This window comes from Tupaia chinensis, unplaced genomic scaffold (assembly GCF_000334495.1).
Source record: "Tupaia chinensis unplaced genomic scaffold, TupChi_1.0 Scaffold000448_1, whole genome shotgun sequence".
In the NCBI taxonomy this organism is placed as follows: domain Eukaryota; kingdom Metazoa; phylum Chordata; class Mammalia; order Scandentia; family Tupaiidae; genus Tupaia; species Tupaia belangeri.
This window is the reverse complement of record NW_006159953.1, coordinates 284,950-303,241: the sequence shown is the minus strand read 5'-3', so window position 1 is coordinate 303,241 and position 18,292 is coordinate 284,950. Positions and strand designations below refer to the sequence as shown.

General features: G+C 37.3%; 1 pseudogene; it reads left to right on the top strand.

The window, feature by feature from the left end:
• The first annotated feature begins 534 nt into the window (after window positions 1-534).
• The window catches only part of LOC102480449 (high mobility group protein B1-like), a 31,396-nt pseudogene continuing 13,638 nt past the window's right edge, over window positions 535-18,292 (top strand).

Here is an 18,292-nt window from a genome sequence, read left to right as displayed (position 1 = left end):
ACATAAATAACTTTGACTGGGTGAATTTAACAACAGAGATCTGAGACCAGTAGATGGCGTAATGGTAGACCACGTTTTAAGCCCCAGATCCAGTGACTTAAAACTCACACTGAGTACGTGTGCGTGTGTACTCAAAATCCTGAGAGGAGAATTGAGGAGAAGGGATTGCAACATGGCAATTACCCGAGTAGGGTAGGGTGATTTCTCACTTTCTGTCTCTCTGTCTCTGACTCTCTGGTGAGTGCGCACACCCTATAGCAAAACAAAAACTAAAGACAAAACTAAATACAAAGCATTTTGCACATGTGGATTTTCTAGAAAGGATCATTTGTAGTGCTGTCATTTGAAAATACAAATTATTATCTTTGAGTCAGTTTTCTGGGTCAAACAGTGCAATACTATTTCATATTTCACAGAATTTCTTCCTTCCTTCCCGAACAAGAAAACAATTTTTCTTTGTCCCCTCTAGATTCTTCATGTGCTTTTTCTCAACAGAAAACCACTTTCAGGTGTGGTCCCATTTCTGGGCCACAGATGGGTGTCAGTCCATGGCCTGCTGGAGGTTGCAGACTAGCTGGTCCTCTGGACCTTGCAGAGGGGGTGGTGGGTGATGGGAGAGTGAATGAGGCTTCGTCTGTGTTTGCAGCTGCTCCCCATTGGTGACATTCCCACCTAGGCTCTGCCTCCCGTGGATCAGCACCAGTATTGGATTCTCATGGGAGCATAAGCCCTTTTTTGTTTTGTGATTCTTTCATTATTTATTCCAAAGTGGTAGTGGTGGACATGGTGGGCAGTTTGGACGTGGTGTGCCTGGGCGGTTCTGGAATCCATCCCCTGCACCCATCCCTGGAAGTGTCTTATATGAGGCTGCTCCTTGCTGCCAGGAAGGTTGGGGACCACTGGTCTGTATCTTTGTGGCTTTCTCTTTACCGTTCTGGTCTCATTCTTGCTAATAAACCTCATTTCTGCTTATAAACCCTAGCAAAATTCAATCCTAGAGGACCTGCTCTAATGACATATCACACTCAAATACCCAACCCTAGGACACCATGAGAGAATTAAGTTTACACTTAATACTTGGTGGTAAAATTAATACGGTATAATCCCAATACCTGAACTTCTGGTGACATCTAGTTACTATCCACTAAGATCAAATTTCAAATCATGAGTCTTTAAGGGAAAAACTGTTATCCAAACCATAACAGGAATATTCTCAGTGATAACATAAATGTTATGGATTATAATGGCATAATTTTATTATTCACTAGCTCATTTTAGTTTGCTTTGGTTCATCAATATGAAGATATTAATTTCTTATACTTTTTCCTATTTGCTCTATGGAAAATTTTCATTATTAAAAAACTAAATATTGTGAAATTAGTGGCAGAAAAGTAAATTTGAGATCATTTTAATGTGCATTTGGCGACATCTCACTGAATGTTGGGTATTTTAACATACAGAAAAATATTTTATATGTCTAAAAAAAAGGTGCAGAATTAGAGTTCTAACTGTGAATCCAAAATTATGTTACTACCTGTATCTTGAATTAGAAGACAGATGGACTTCCTCCAGCAACATATGTAAAGAAGTCCCTGGGTGGAAATCAAATAACTTAAAAATGCTTTCTATGGGTTTCTACTTTTGTAATAAATGATTAGAATACCCATGTTAAGAGTTAACATATAGGGGAACCAGCAGTTAGTGTAATGGCTATGTCGTTGTACTCCCACGTAGTCGACCGCAGTTCGCGTCCTGGACCCGGTGGCTTAAAACTCACGCCGGGCGCGTGTGCGTGCATGCCCAAGATCCCGAGAGGAAAATGGAGGAGAAGGGATTGCGGCATGACCATCCCCCCTGGGGGGTGATTTCTCGCTTTCTGTCTCTATGTCTCTCTCTGTCTGTCTGGCGAGCGCACGTGCCCTATAGCAAAAAAAAAAACCTCTCCAACAACAAAAAAAAAGAGTTAACATATAAATTAATTTAAAATAAATAGTATGCACCGTTTCATGAAAGAATGAGTAACATCAGGCCAGCAGGTGGTGTGGAGATTAAGGTACTGGATCCATATGGCTGACTTCATGGTTCAAGTCCCGAATCTGGCAGCTTGAGAATTATACCAGGCATATGTGAGTGTGTACATAAAATCCCAAGAGGGGAGTGGAGGAAAAGGGATTGTGGATGGCCATCCTTCCTGGGAGGTATTTCCCCATTCTCTCTCTCTCCCACTCACTCACACACATACACACACACCCTATAGCAAAAACTGGAGGGGAAAATATGGACTGCTCCTTTTCAGTGCAGTGTCCTGAGAGTTTGACACTCAATTAATAGTTGATAAATGAAAAAGCAATGAATGAATCAATCAATATATGTGGTAGATATATAGTTACTCTTCTGATTCATGCTAATACTAGGGGCAGTGCACAGCTTCAGTACAGTTTAAATAGCTCTTTAGATGTTCTTATATGTGTGAGAGGAATTTGCCAATATGATTGATAAACATGCTCCATCACAATTATGACCTCATCAGCATGAACACGTGGCCTTCCAAAGTCATAATAACAAGATAAATGTTAGTAATGAACTTTTATAGGATCTTGGTATTGTAACTAGAGCTGTGGTTTGAATGTGTCAACCCAAAGTTCACGTGTTGGAATTTGGTTATATCCTGAAGGTATTAAAGGAAACTTAATCTGGCTATGCTGCTGAAAGGGCCTTTGAGAAGTGATTAAGCATCAGAGTGGACCAGGGAAAGAGGCGTACATGGACACAGACACAAGTAGGCCTTCCCGTCCTCTCACCATGGGATAGCCCGTGCCACCTCAGAATGACACCAACAAGAAGACCCTCACCAGGTGTGGCCCTTTGAGTTTGGGCCTCCAACACCATGAGCTAGATGCACTTCTGCTCTCTTAAATTATCTAGACTCAGGTATTTTCTGCTATTAGCAACAAAGCAGACCAGAACAAAGGCATTAAGAGAAAGTGTTTAAGGTATGTTAAATAAGACAAGGAGAGTGTGTCCTCAGTATCTAATAGGCCCCTCATAAGTGATTTAATAATCTAGAAATTACACTTTGTTAAATTCATCACTTGCATCTGATGGAAAGTCCAGACTCAGTGAAGTTACATATGAACTTGTAAAATTTTTCAGCACAGATACAAGTAATTTCTTCTCAGAAGGAAAACAAACCCAAATGTTATGAATTATTGTCTTATAGGAAAGTAATCATTTCTAAATCTTACCTAGAAATCTTATACTAATATCATTTCAAAATGCCTTTAAGTGCCCAGATCTTTAAAATGCTTTTTTGAATTGGCTCTGGTTGATTTATCAATTAATGAGTTAAAGAGTATCTTTGATGCATGTTTATTTTTTGTGTTTATAAAAGTTATGTAGGCAATTTTTAATTTTAATTATTTTTAAGAATTATTCATTTTTAATTTTATTTATTCATTCTTTTTTTTTAAATTTTTATCAGAGATAGACACAGAGAGAAAGAGAGAGAGAGGGAAAATGAAAAAGCAAGACACCAGGTCCAGGACTCGAACTGTGTTCAGCCATGTGGGAGTGTCCAGTGCCTTAATCACCATGCCACCTGCTGGTCCTTGTAGTTTTTTAAATCTTATGTATAAATAATAAATTATTGTAACACTCACAACCACTACATGAAGTAGGTATTAGAATTATCCCCATGTACTATTATTACTACAAAAAGTAGAGATAGGTACTATTATCATCTTCATGGGATACAGAATTAGAAAGGTTAAGTGATGTGTCCAGTGTCACAGAAGTGGTAGGCATTTCAGGCTTGACGATGCCAAAATTCTTCATTCATAATTCCTAAGAGCAGTACCTGCCTAGAAGCAAAATCAAAACTGGTACTGAATAAATGAAGCTAACACCCACAATTTGTGTGTCTGAAAAGCATTGTTAAAAGAAAAGTGAACTTTTAAAAATGCTTCTGTTGTTATATTAACATGATCAGAGAACAATTGATTATGCGTAATGTATGTTGTCTTAGCCCACTTTTGTAGTACTAACAGAAATATTTATTAAAAACTAGGAGTTTACTGGGGCTAGCAGGTGACATGGTGGTTAAGGGTGCTGGACTCCCACATGTTCGACCGCAGTTCGAGCCTCAGACCTGGTGGCTTATTTTCTCACTTTCTCTCACTTTCTTTCTCTCTCTCTCCTCTCTCTCTCTCTGTCCCTCTCTGGTCTAATTAAAATGAATGAATAAATTAATTAATTAGTTAATTAATTAATTCTTAAAAAAAAAAACAACTAGGGCTTTACTAACTCACAACCCTAGTGGCTGGAAAGTCAGACGGCATAGGCTTGACATTAGTCTGGCCTACATCCTGGCCAGCAGAAGCACAGAGGGTGGCAGGCAAGTACAGAAATAAGGACAGCTGTGGGTAGTTTTTCTATTCTATCAACTGACTCTCATGACCACTAACCCTTCTCATGAGAACTAGAACTCACTGGGTCTCAACAGACACCATTAATTTATTCACGAATGTTGCCTCCATAATGTAATCAACAGGAACAATCACCACACGCTAGGTCTCATACCTTCCGACATCAAATTCTAAAGTATGAAACCCTGGGAAGCAAACCACCACGCAAATCATAATATATATGCATAGCATATATTATATCCACACAGAGAAATACTTTCTTGTAAGTAATGATCATCATAAGTGAATATCAATTCACTGCAACCAAATTCTTTCTTTTAAAGAATTATTTTTTTAAACTTTATTCATTTATTTATTTATTTTAATTCGACCAGAGAAGGACAGAGAGAGAGAGAGAGAGAAAGTGAAAAAGCAAGTCACCAGGTCTGGAACTCGATTCATAGTCGACCATGTGGGAGTCCAGTAACCTTAACCAAATTCTTAATGTAGGCAAAAACCTTTGCCTCTTTGGGCAAATTAAACTATAACATTATCAGATAGCCCCAGGGTTTCACATTTGACATTTTCAAGAATTCATATTACTTTTTGTATTTTTAAATTTAAGTTTATTCACTTATTTCCTCCATGAGAGATAGATAAATAGAGAGACAGGCACCCCCAAAAGGGTCTTCATGCCACAATCCACACCCAGTCTCAGCAACCTAGACCATAGGGAAAAATGTGCAGCCGGTGTGCTCAGGAAGGTCCTAGGATCCAAACCAGGACCTGTCCCATGTGAGTTCAGTGCTGCTACCACTGCAGCACCCGGCCCCAGAAATCCACGTTATTAACAGCAGAATGTTTGAGAGTTATATTTGACATTTTCTTCAAGAGGTCTAGGAATAGAAAGCCTTCTAGATAGTGGGTGAATAAAGATAGGTTTTCATTGCTTCCTTATCTGGACTTTCTTAAGACTGTGAAAGTCTTAACACCTCTCCAGTTGTCAATAAACTTAGGTATGAGAGATTTCTAAATTTTTGTGTAGAATTTTTGGGCAGCAAAGAATGATACCCAATTTGTCTTTGTCTATAATGTCTTTTTTTTTTTTTTCTGGGGCTATAAGTGCTTGCAATATTGTCATTGTTTCCACTGGTAGACTCTGAGTCCTTTGAGACTTATTTTAAATAAACAGATATAGGACAAGTAAACTTCTGCCTCTCTTGTGTCTAGGATGTTCCCAGACTGGAGTCAGGAAAAAAATAAAAGGCGTTCACTATTTTCTCTCTAAAGTTATTTCCCAAGTGTTTTCCCTGAATCTGCTACATGAAAATAATCTAATCTGATTATTTCAAAAATACAAATTCTTGACATCATTCCTGACCTACGGGGAAAAAAACTTCTGAGTTGGAACTAGGGAAGCAGTATTTCAACAAGCAACTCAAGTGACCTATTCACCACATAAAACACTTTTTTGAAAAATTCTCCTTATATTTTTATGTAACTGAGACTTGTACACAGATTACTGATTTTTTGCTCTGCAAAAAGTATCTACTTGAATTTCAATAAGTAACTTCAGGAATCATATCTTTAACACCATGTTAAATTCTGGAAATTATAGAGATTAGCTATTTAACTCAGGGACATATGTTGTTCTATATACAGTAAAAACAAACTATTTATTAGTGTGTCCTAATTGTTGCAAACTATCTGATAGTCATGTTCTTCATTTATTTCAATGGTTTTATTTCTGGGATAAATTTCAATGTAAGATCAAATTAGGATTCCTTTCATCAGTAAAATATACATAAAATGTGATTGAATTTCTAATTAAGAAATGTAATGACTTTGTGTATACGCACAGGTATATGTACACATAAGGTAAGCACAGTATACATGTATGTATTTTTATATATACATGCATACACTGATACTCATATAAGTGAATATATATTATATAGATATATATCAAAAGTCAACATTTCAAGGCTTAAAATCCAGGTATTATTTTAGGAAAGACTCATTTCCTTTTTTTTCCCCAAGCTGAAATTATTTCTCGTTAGTTTGTTTGCATCTGTTTAGGTCCAAGAAAGTCAACATGAGCGGCACTTAACAAACTTCACAGTCAAGCTCACACAGATGCATGTCTTTTGATCGTGAAAACTTAGTAGAGTGATAAGCACATATCATGGAACAGTGACCAATGAATGAATGAAAGAATGAATGAGAAAACAACCCTTGGTACCTGACCAAATTCAGCATGCTACCAAAAGTGCAGTGAAGCGGCCAGCTCCACCTGAGGATGGCCACTGTCTTCCTCCTACTCTCAGTCACTGTCACTATCTGACAGTGACAAAGGAGGGAGGAAAGATGGCTGAGGTCCAGAAAACCAGGGGACCAGGAATGAAACTGACCACACATGAGCTGAAGCTCCAAGCCTCTGACTCGTGCTCTATTTTCCCATGTGTCATTACAAAACAGAAATTCGAAGATAAAACTACTAAGAGTTTTAAGATGACAATCATAGAATATTAAGCCTCAACCATGGGATCTTTCTGAGCATAGACCCATGGGTTGTACTTTCATAAAGTGAGCCTTGACTACTATATAACAAAATTAGGATTCCCTCACAAGTTAGAGTGTCTCTGCACCCCATTTACACAGCGATGCAATGTAGATCATGATACCTATTTTGAGAAGTTTGGAATCACAGCAGACCACGTATACAAAGCCAAACCATGTGCTTGGCTATTTATTTTTCAATTTCCTGTACATTCTTTGAGGACTGAATCAAAAAGTAGTATGCCTAGATTTAAAAACTAAATGTCATTTTCCTATTTTTAAATTAAGACCAAATTTGTTCCTTCATCAATAGTATTGATGAAGTTCATCACATATTCCCTAAATTAATTAGATGTCCAAATTAGAGGTAAACTGAGCCATTAGTTAGTCACTTGGGTTCCTTTTGAAAAAGTCTTTCCTTGGGGACTTGTTAATTAGTCTGTATCTCTGGGTCTGCATTTTATAAGGTCATGTCATTTCCATTTTACTACACTGTAGAAAATATAATATCACATCTATCATTCTCAATCTTCAATCTCTATAAAACAGAAAATATATTGCAGTAGTTCTTTTCACTGAATAAGGTACAAAGGGAATTTTTATGTCTACCTGGAAAAACCCAGTAAACATGCATGAAACTACTGTAATCATTTCTTCCATCTCACTCGAAGACTTCCTTATATCATGTTGGCTGGTACATTTATAGAATCAACTTTCTTTATTCTGATTCTTGCCTTTGTATTTTTGAAAATTTTAATTAGTTACTAAAATATAACATGCAGGGGAGGTGATTGAATGCAAAAGACATTTTTTCAAATTTTATGAAAGACAGACTTTAAGACTTCAAATTTGGAATTACAATCTTTGGTGTCTAGTATATTTTTTAAATCTATCTTAAATTAAAAATGAGATTCACTGCGGAGAGTTTCAAGTGATTCAAAGTCTCATTATTTTCTAATAATTATGAACTTTTTTCCATTTTAAAATGATCAATAGATTCCTAGGATGTTGCAAAATAGTACAAAGAGGTCCCATGCATCCTTCACCCAGTTACCCTGATAGTGACATTTTACATAACCACAGTATAATACCAGAAGCTGGAAATTAACTTTGGCGAAATGTACTTACACATTTCTATGCCATTTTATCAAAAGCATAGATTCAGGTAACCACCGTACTTAAGGTGCACAACTATTCTATCATGACAGAGATCTCCCTTTTAGTTACACCAATACTTTCTCCCACGATGCAGTCCCTAACCTGGGCCAACCACTACTATTCTCAAGATTTATAATTTTGTCCTTTTGAGAAGGTTATATAAAATGGAATAAAACAGTATTAAAAAGTTTGAGATTGGCTTCCTTTACTCAACATTATACCCTTAAGATTTATGAAAGTTATACGTATCAATATTGTTTTCCTTTCTGTGGATGTAATTGTTTTCCATTGCTTTGTTGTAGAAGAGCTTTAATTATAAAGCTATTGGAATATTACTCATAATGGACTGAAAATAAAATCATACATGCATTAGAAAAATAATAGATTAAAAAAAAGAAAAAAAGAACTGATTTAACTCAACCTTCTTAAAATCTAGTAATATCTTTGATGGCAAAGTAAAGAAGGAAAGCCCAACCTGTTCCAAAGTACCAAAGTAGGGTGAACTTCTCTAGGTTTTCTTCAGTACCTGAAATTCTCACTATTAATCGACCCTTTTCATCAAATCTGGTGATGAAATTCTTCTTTACTTTACAATTGCACTATACAAGGGGGTCTTTTTTTTTTTTTTTTTTTGGAGAGGTTTTTGCTATAGGGAGCGTGCGCTCACCAGACAGAGAGACAGAGAGATAGAAAGCGAGAAATCACCCCCCAGGGTGGGATGGCCACACTGCAATCCCTTCTCCTCCATTCTCCTCTTGTGTTCTTGGGCACGTATGCACACATGCCCGACGTGAATTTTAAGCCACTGGGTCCAGGACGTGCTCAATGAGGGGGTTTTTTTTTTTTTTTTTTTGGAGAGGTTTTTGCTATAGGGAGCGTGCGCTCGCCAGACAGAGAGACAGAGAGATAGAAAGCGAGAAATCACCCCCCAGGGTGGGATGGCCACACTGCAATCCCTTCTCCTCCATTCTCCTCTTGTGTTCTTGGGCACGTATGCACACATGCCCGACGTGAATTTTAAGCCACTGGGTCCAGGACGTGAACTGCAGATTATGGTATGATCTGCCTCTATGGGGGGAGAGGGGGTGTTTTCTGGCTTTCCTTTTTTCTTTTGCTCTGTCTGTCTCCAACAAGAGCTGGCACACCATCTAGCAAATTATTAAAAAGAAATGTATTTTCTATATATTAAAATCCTAAACTTCTTTGATGCTCAGTGATCTTAAAAACTAAACTTAAATAAATATTATCCTTTGAAACTTTCCCAAGAACTTCTGCTCATACCTCATTCCTCGATATTTTCCCCACTCCCCCTACAGTTGGAAATAGATTACATTGTAAAAAAAAAAAAAAAATCCTGCGTTCCGATTAAGTTTACAGTGTATATGCACTCTTTTGGAAAATGAAGAATCTTTGAAATTAGCAATCTGACAACTCAAAACAATAGTTTTCATAAAGAAATTTAGCCTTTGAAATAAGTTACAAAACATCACATGGATATAGCAGAATTTCAAATATTTAGGATCTTGTTTTGATCATCTAATTTCATGGTAGGAAAACTCTAAAATATTGGCAACTACTAAATGATTAAATCAGAGAAATTATAGTGAAATATTGTCACATATGTGATGGCATTTAAATTTCTGTAGTAAAATAGTACCCAAATTATTTCTATAGGAGAATAAGAAACTGGATATCTTACAAATCTAAAAATTAAGATTGTTTTTAAGACTTACTCCTTCTATAAGAAGACTTTAAAATTTTTCAGAAAATGGAATTAACGTATAAGTTTAATTTGGTGTAAATTTTTTGAATCCAAACATAGCTTTTTATAATACACATTTTCCGTTAACTTTTAAGATAAACTTATAAAACAATATTTGACATTTAATCTTTTGTGTATGAAGAACTCTGCCCCAAGGAGTAAAAGATTTCCCTTCATTATAAATCAGCATAAAATACCTTTTAGTACTGAAAGTTACATGAAGCACCTTAGAACAGCTGGCACACAGACACGGAACTTAAAGGACATGCTTACCAATGCTATATTTGGGGTTCAGGAAAGTAGAGTGTGCCATCAAGGTTTCTAAATACAGACAAGCCTTTATGACCTCTATAGCCAAAGCATAGCTAGCAGACTCCCTGTTCAAGTGGTCCTATATAATTGAAGCTTCTGAGGTTTTATCTCTTACTAATATGTGTAATAAGCAATTATAACACATTGAGTCAAGAACAATCTCAGAAACAAAAATATTAATAAGAGCAAAAGTAAAGATAACTCGTAAAATTTTTGGTCTATGTGGGTGTTCTCACATAATATTGCCTAGGCCAGCCATGCTGCATAACCATCATGCAACGCTCCACAGAGTGGAGTCCATGCAGGAAGGCCCCAGGTTCACATCCTGAGGTCTTCTTGTGCACACTGGGCATGAGCAGGTGGGTGCATAGTCCTGGCCAAACTAGGCTGGGGATAGATCACAACCCGAGTGATATAATGGTATAGAAAAATGCTATACCATTAATGGTATAGAAAAATCTTATATTATTAATATATATGCTAAATTTATTTTAACTTTTTAAGGCAACAGTAATACATTAAGCTGGATTTGCTGAATTCCATTCATGAAGTAAAAGCATATCACTGATCCTTTGCCATCCTGACTTTCATTTTAAAATAAGGCAGGATATTTCACAAGTTCTACCTTATGGCACCAAAAGAAAAACAAAACAAACAAAAAACTTTGTTGTCACTTTGCATTTTCACTCAGAAATTCATCTACTGGAGGACTGGACAGTGGCACAGCAGTAAAATACAACATGGGAAGGTTCCAGGTTCACTTCAAGACACCTCCTTAGTACACCAGGCAACACGTGCCCACATCCAGGGCTGGATGAGGCTGGAGAGGAATCATGGCATACAGACCCTGTTGGGTGTGCTGTGTGTGTGTGTTTGTGTGTCATTTTCTTGTTCATGGATGAAGTATATATAAATAAGCTTTAAAAAATTAATCCTCCAGGGAACCAGCAGTTAGCGTAATGGCTATGTCGCTGGACTCCCACGTAGTCGACCGCAGTTCGTGTCCTGGACCCGGCGGCTTAAAACTCACGCCAGGCGCATGTGCGTGCGTGCCCAAGATCCCGAGAGGAGAATGGAGGAGAAGGGATTGCGGCGTGACCATCCCCCCTGGGGGGTGATTTCTCACTTTCTGTCTCTATGTCTCTCTCTGTCTGTCTGGCGAGCGCACGCGCCCTACAGTGAAAATCTCTCCAAAAAAATAAAAAAATAAAATAAAATAAAATAAAATAAAAATTTAATCCTCCAGATTATGAATTCCTTGGGAACATGTGACTTATTCATCAATACCCAGTAGTTAGTATATAATAAGCAGGCAGTTCTGTAGACATGTTTCAATGGATCATTTGCTGTGCACTGGCGCGTTCGGATTAGGGGTAACCAATGACCCAAAGTCCCCACTCCTGGGAAGCTAGCATTTTGTGAGGAGAAGACAGGCAGTAAACAGATCATTAAATAGTTACTTATATAAATGGTATGAATACAGCAAAATAAATGAGAGAGAGTGCCAACCTTAAAAAACTTTATCATTTATCAAGCTAGAAAAATAAGGCTCATAAAAGGGCAAATGATTTTTTCAAATTACATAGGTACAACACAGGCAGCATTCATAACTGCACTACAATCTAATGTGTTTTCACAACTGAATACTGAGTACTTTCAATGTGGAACTGGGAAGAAGACATTATTCATGTTACGAGCTCTTCTTGAGTATAAAGTTTGAATGGACATCTGCTCTTCTAAACACAATTTTTTTAAAGAGAGTTTTGCTAAAGGGCATGTGCACTTGCCAGAGAGACAGAGAAGGAAAGTAAGAGTGTAGGGTGACTACATCTTATTCCCTTCTCTTCCAACTTGCTCTCAGGATTTTGGGCACACATGCACATGCACCTGGCATGAGTTTTAAGCTACCAGGATCATGACTTGAACTATGGCTGACTATGTGGGAGTCCAGAGACGTAAACATTATGCCATCTGCTGTTCTCCTAAACACAAATTCTTAAAGGATAGTTTTCTATCTTTATTACATAAAAAGATTAATTGCTTGGGAACCAGCAGTTAGCATAATGGCTATGTCGCTGGACTCCCACGTAGTCGACCGCAGTTCGTGTCCCGGACCCGGTGGCTTAAAACTCACGCCGGGCGCGTGTGCGTGCGTGCCCAAGATCCCGAGAGGAGAATGGAGGAGAAGGGATTGCGGCGTGACCATCCCCCCTGGGGGGTGATTTCTCGCTTTCTGTCTCTATGTCTCTCTCTGTCTGTCTGGCGAGCGCACGCGCCCTACAGTGAAAATCTCTCCAAAAAAAAACATCCAGGGCTGGATGAGGCTGGAGAGGAATCATGGCATACAGACCCTGTTGGGTGTGCTGTGTGTGTGTGTTTGTGTGTCATTTTCTTGTTCATGGATGAAGTATATATAAATAAGCTTTAAAAAATTAATCCTCCAGGGAACCAGCAGTTAGCGTAATGGCTATGTCGCTGGACTCCCACGTAGTCGACCGCGGTTCGTGTCCTGGACCCGGCGGCTTAAAACTCACGCCAGGCGCATGTGCGTGCGTGACCAAGATCCCGAGAGGAGAATGGAGGAGAAGGGATTGCGGCGTGACCATACCCCCTGGGGTCTCTCTGTCTGTCTGGCAAGCGCACGCGCCCTACAGTGAAAATCTCTCCAAAAAAATAAAAAAATAAAATAAAATAAAATAAAATAAAAATTTAATCCTCCAGATTATGAATTCCTTGGGAACATGTGACTTATTCATCCTCCAGTTGATGAATTCCTTGGGAACATGTGACTTATTCATCAATACCCAGTAGTTAGTATATAATAAGCAGGCAGTTCTGTAGACATGTTTCAATGGATCATTTGCTGTGCACTGGCGCGTTCGGATTAGGGGTAACCAATGACCCAAAGTCCCCACTCCTGGGAAGCTAGCATTTTGTGAGGAGAAGACAGGCAGTAAACAGATCATTAAATAGTTACTTATATAAATGGTATGAATACAGCAAAATAAATGAGAGAGAGTGCCAACCTTAAAAAACTTTATCATTTATCAAGCTAGAAAAATAAGGCTCATAAAAGGGCAAATGATTTTTTCAAATTACATAGGTACAACACAGGCAGCATTCATAACTGCACTACAATCTAATGTGTTTTCACAACTGAATACTGAGTACTTTCAATGTGGAACTGGGAAGAAGACATTATTCATGTTACGAGCTCTTCTTGAGTATAAAGTTTGAATGGACATCTGCTCTTCTAAACACAATTTTTTTAAAGAGAGTTTTGCTAAAGGGCATGTGCACTTGCCAGAGAGACAGAGAAGGAAAGTAAGAGTGTAGGGTGACTACATCTTATTCCCTTCTCTTCCAACTTTCTCTCAGGATTTTGGGCACACATGCACATGCACCTGGCATGAGTTTTAAGCTACCAGGATCATGACTTGAACTATGGCTGACTATGTGGGAGTCCAGAGACGTAAACATTATGCCATCTGCTGTTCTCCTAAACACAAATTCTTAAAGGATAGTTTTCTATCTTTATTACATAAAAAGATTAATTGCTTGGGAACCAGCAGGTAGCATAATGGCTATGTCGCTGGACTCCCACGTAGTCGACCGCAGGTCGTGTCCCGGACCCGGTGGCTTAAAACTCACGCCGGGCGCGTGTGCGTGCGGGCCCAAGATCCCGAGAGGCGAATGGAGGAGAAGGGATTGCGGCGTGACCATCCCCCCTGGCGGGGGATTTCTCGCTTTCTAACTCTATGTTTCTCTCTGTCTGTCTGGCGAGCGCACGCGACCTACAGTGCAAATCTCTCAAAAAAAAAAAAGAAAAAAGATTAATTGCTTGGGAACCAGCAGGTAGCATAATGGCTATGTCGCTGGACTCCCACGTAGTCGACCGCAGGTCGTGTCCCGGACCCGGTGGCTTAAAACTCACGCCGGGCGCGTGTGCGTGCGGGCCCAAGATCCCGAGAGGCGAATGGAGGAGAAGGGATTGCGGCGTGACCATCCCCCCTGGCGGGGGATTTCTCGCTTTCTAACTCTATGTTTCTCTCTGTCTGTCTGGCGAGCGCACGCGACCTACAGTGCAAATCTCTCAAAAAAAAAAAAGAAAAAAGATTAATTGCTTTTGAAAAAGAAAGTCTGAGTTGTTTTTGCTGGAGTTGAACTTTAAAGGAGTTTTACAGGAATTTTCTAAGAGACAGTAAAGCATCTTTGTATGGCTAATTACTCTGTTAACTTGCTTTAATTAAAATTAAAATACTATCATAACAAGTAAATTCATAAATGTTCATCTTTCCAGACAAATATATTATTTTTAGGTATTTAGGAGGAAAATTAGAAACAGCACATTCAAGTTTATAAATGGAAAAAATCATGAATATAAAATTCATAAAATTAAATGCACAAAAGATCATTTAACACATGAAAAATGTACTTATTCAAAATCAAATAAATGCAAATTAAAAATTTAAATAATTTTTGGTTTTCAAATTATCAAAGATTTATAAATATCGATTATTTGAAAAAGTCATTTCTATTTTATACTTCTGACTGGAGGATTAATTGGCACAAATTAACTAGAGTTTATTTAACATACATATAAAGAACCTTAAAAAAAATTTCTATACTTTACACTAAGGAATTCCACTGCCAGAAGTTTATTTTTAGGGGGAAAAAAATGTTAAATCAAAGATGTTTTGTAACTCATTGAAATGTGATGGATCTTTTTTCTGTTTCGAGATTTTAAGTAGTTCATATTCAAAGATTCCTTTAAAAAAAAAAAACAGAGCATATAGTGTAATCTGAATGAGAATAGAGATGCTAGTCAATTTCTAATTTTAGGAGAACAAAAAAGTGACTAAGAATAAGTAAAGTATTAAGCAAGTAAGGAGCAGCAGTCCTTAAGATATCTTCAAAAGATAAAATTTCTTTTATTTACTTACTTTCAGGTTATTGAACTTCCTGGAAGTCTAGAGTTTCGAGTAATATACAGAGAATGCTTTTAATTTTGCAAATGTCAGGCATGGGACGTTTAGAATTACAAAAGCAATGAAATACTCTAAATGTTTAAAACAAAAAAATTTTAACAAATCAATAAACTATGACATAGTCCTAAAATGAAATCTCAACTTAATATGAGAACTATTTCCAAAGATTAGTTAATGGTATATAAAAATCTTATTATATTAAGCATAAAGAAAAAATATGTACTCTGGTAGCATAAGATAATATATATACATTACACATAGAAACAGAAAAACAAATTAAAAAAAAAAGAACTGGAAGAAGTTTACCAAAAATGATGCTTGTAGTAAGTATTTCTATATTTTAGAATGAAGTAATGTTGTTTTCTTTATCACAGCTATTTATTCACCTACATTTTCTGTAGTTGTCTAAAATATGTATTCACTACACTTCTACAACATGCCTTTATCTGACTGTATTTAGTAAGTGAAACAAAATAGTATAGTTAATGCAGTTAACTACTTCTAGCTGCTCTTTGACTACCCACTTCTGTTCTCATCCCACTGCAGTAAAATATTAACAAGTTGAGGTGCACCTTTTTTTTATTGTTTATACAAACCTGGACATACTTAAATATTTGTTTTCAGCCAGCAGATGGCATAGTGATTATGAACTGGACTCCCACATGGCCAACTGTGGTTCAAGTCTTGGACCTAATGGCTTGAAAATGATGCTGAGTGTGTGTGTGCATGCCCCAAATCCCAGGAAAATAGAGGAAAAGAGATTGTGGTATGGCCATCCCCCCTGGGTGATTCATCACACACGCCCTATGGCAAAAAACTTTTTAAAAATTTTCGTATTTTTAATTTCTTTTTGCCAAAGCAAAATCCTACTATGTTTATTTTTTTGCAGTTCTCTTACTGAACAGTATATCATGATAAAACTGACAAGTAGATAGATTATTATTATTATTATTATTGCTTTATGTAGGGACCAGCAGATGGTATAATAGTTACATCACTGGACTCCCACATAGTCTACCACCGTTCTAGTCACGGACCCAAGGGATCAGGCACAAAATCCTGAGAGGATGGATGAGAAGGGATTATGGTGTGGCCATCCCCCCTGGGAAGTGATTTCTCTCTTTCTGTCTCTCTATCTCCCTCTGTTTCTCTAGTAAGTGCACATGCCAAAGCAAAAATCTCTCTTGAAAAACAAATTTTCTTTATGCTTGTGTCAGCTACATAGGTGCAATTTTACTGAAATGGAAGCAAGGCCTGTGGATTTTTTACTAACTTTTATTAGCTTCATCTCATTCAATCCTATAGCCATCCAGCTATTTTTTTTCCACTCTCAGAAAGTAATCTGTCAAAATTTGTTCATATAATTAATTATGTACATATGTTTGTATTAGCTATTTAAATAAATAACATTTTATATATGCATAATTGCATCATTTATTTCTCATGCTTCTTCATGGGATCTTCGAGTCACCTATGCTAATTCACTCCTCTTAGTGATAGCCTATTATCCCATGCTATTGATATTCTATAATTAATCCAGCTGTTACTACAATAATACAGTTAACATTTCTGAATGTTGTCTATCCTAATAAATTGCCACTTTCATTGGTATGGGATAGATTTATAGCAATGGTGTGCCAGGTCTAAGGATATGCACCATTTGAATTGAGAATGATAATTGCAAATTGCTAATACTGGATTTCTCTTCCTTTCCAAGACAGCAATAAGAATGTACATTTCTATAAACAATAGACATCCCCCTAGCAATAGGAATTATATCCAATCTGATAGGTATGAAGTGGTATATCACTGCTCCTTTCATGTGCATTCCCCTAATACATACAAAGCCTTATCATATTTTCACCTTTATTGGCCTTTGGATTTTCTCTGGCATAAAAAGATTATTTCTTTTTCAGTCCAGGTTTCTATTGCTATTGGTCTTCCTCTGATCAATTTGTTAAATTTTTCCATTTGATTTTATTCTGTAATGTACTATTCATCATCATTAAACATTTTATAGCAAAAATTCTCTCTATATGTATTTTCTGCAGCTTATACATTTTTATTCTTGCTAGAGATAATATCGTTCATCCCTAAGTTGTCTCTGCAGCCTACAAGGTTTGCTTTTGAAATTGTTGCTGCTTAGTCTATCTGGAATTTAGTTTGCACATAATGTGAGGAGTGGTTCAATTTAGTTTCATCCTGAAATCATATCCAGATAAGTTTATTAAATAAACCACTGCCAATTATACTATGCCATGTGGTATAGTATAGTATATGGTATGCCATACCATGTCATGTATTCTGCAAACAATTTGTTTACATTTATTTCACTGATCACTTTGTTCATTCTTATATCACAACTACATGATCAATTTTAAATCGAACTATTTGCTAAAATAAATCATCCCTTACCAATCTTTTTTTTTTCCACATTCTCCTGGCTGTTCTTATGCATTTATTCTTCTTTGAAATTTTTATGTTTATCTGTTTCAAACAACAAAAAATTAAATCTGTTGATTCTAATTACAATTCCTTTTCCCAAAATATAATAAATGGTATTTTTATTGTTGATATTTGTATATTCTTCAACAAAGTTTTATAATTTTTCTATATTTTTTCTGCTATTTATTTTTTCTTTGTAGTTTTTGCTATATGGCATTTATGCTCAGTTGTGAAAGAGAGAGAGAGAGAAATTACCCCCTCCAGGGGAATAGTCATCTCACAATCCTTTTTCCTCCACTTTCTCAATTTTGGGGGCATACATGCACATGTGTTGGCATGATTTTCAAGCCCAGGTCCAAAACTCCATCCTCAAAGTCGCCATGTGGGATCCAGTCACTTAACCTCCATGCCACCTGCTGGCCCCAAGTGCCTACTTTTTAAAAGCTAGTGGGAACCAGCAGATAGCGTAATGGCTATGTCGCTGGACTCCCACGTAGTCGACCGCGGTTCGTGTCCCGGACCCGGTGGCTTGAAACTCACGCCGGGCGCGTGTGCGTGCGTGCCCAAGATCCCGAGAGGAGAATGGAGGAGAAGGGATTGCGGCCTGCCATCCCCCCTGGGGGGTGATTTCTCGCTTTCTGTCTCTATGTCTCTCTCTGTCTGTC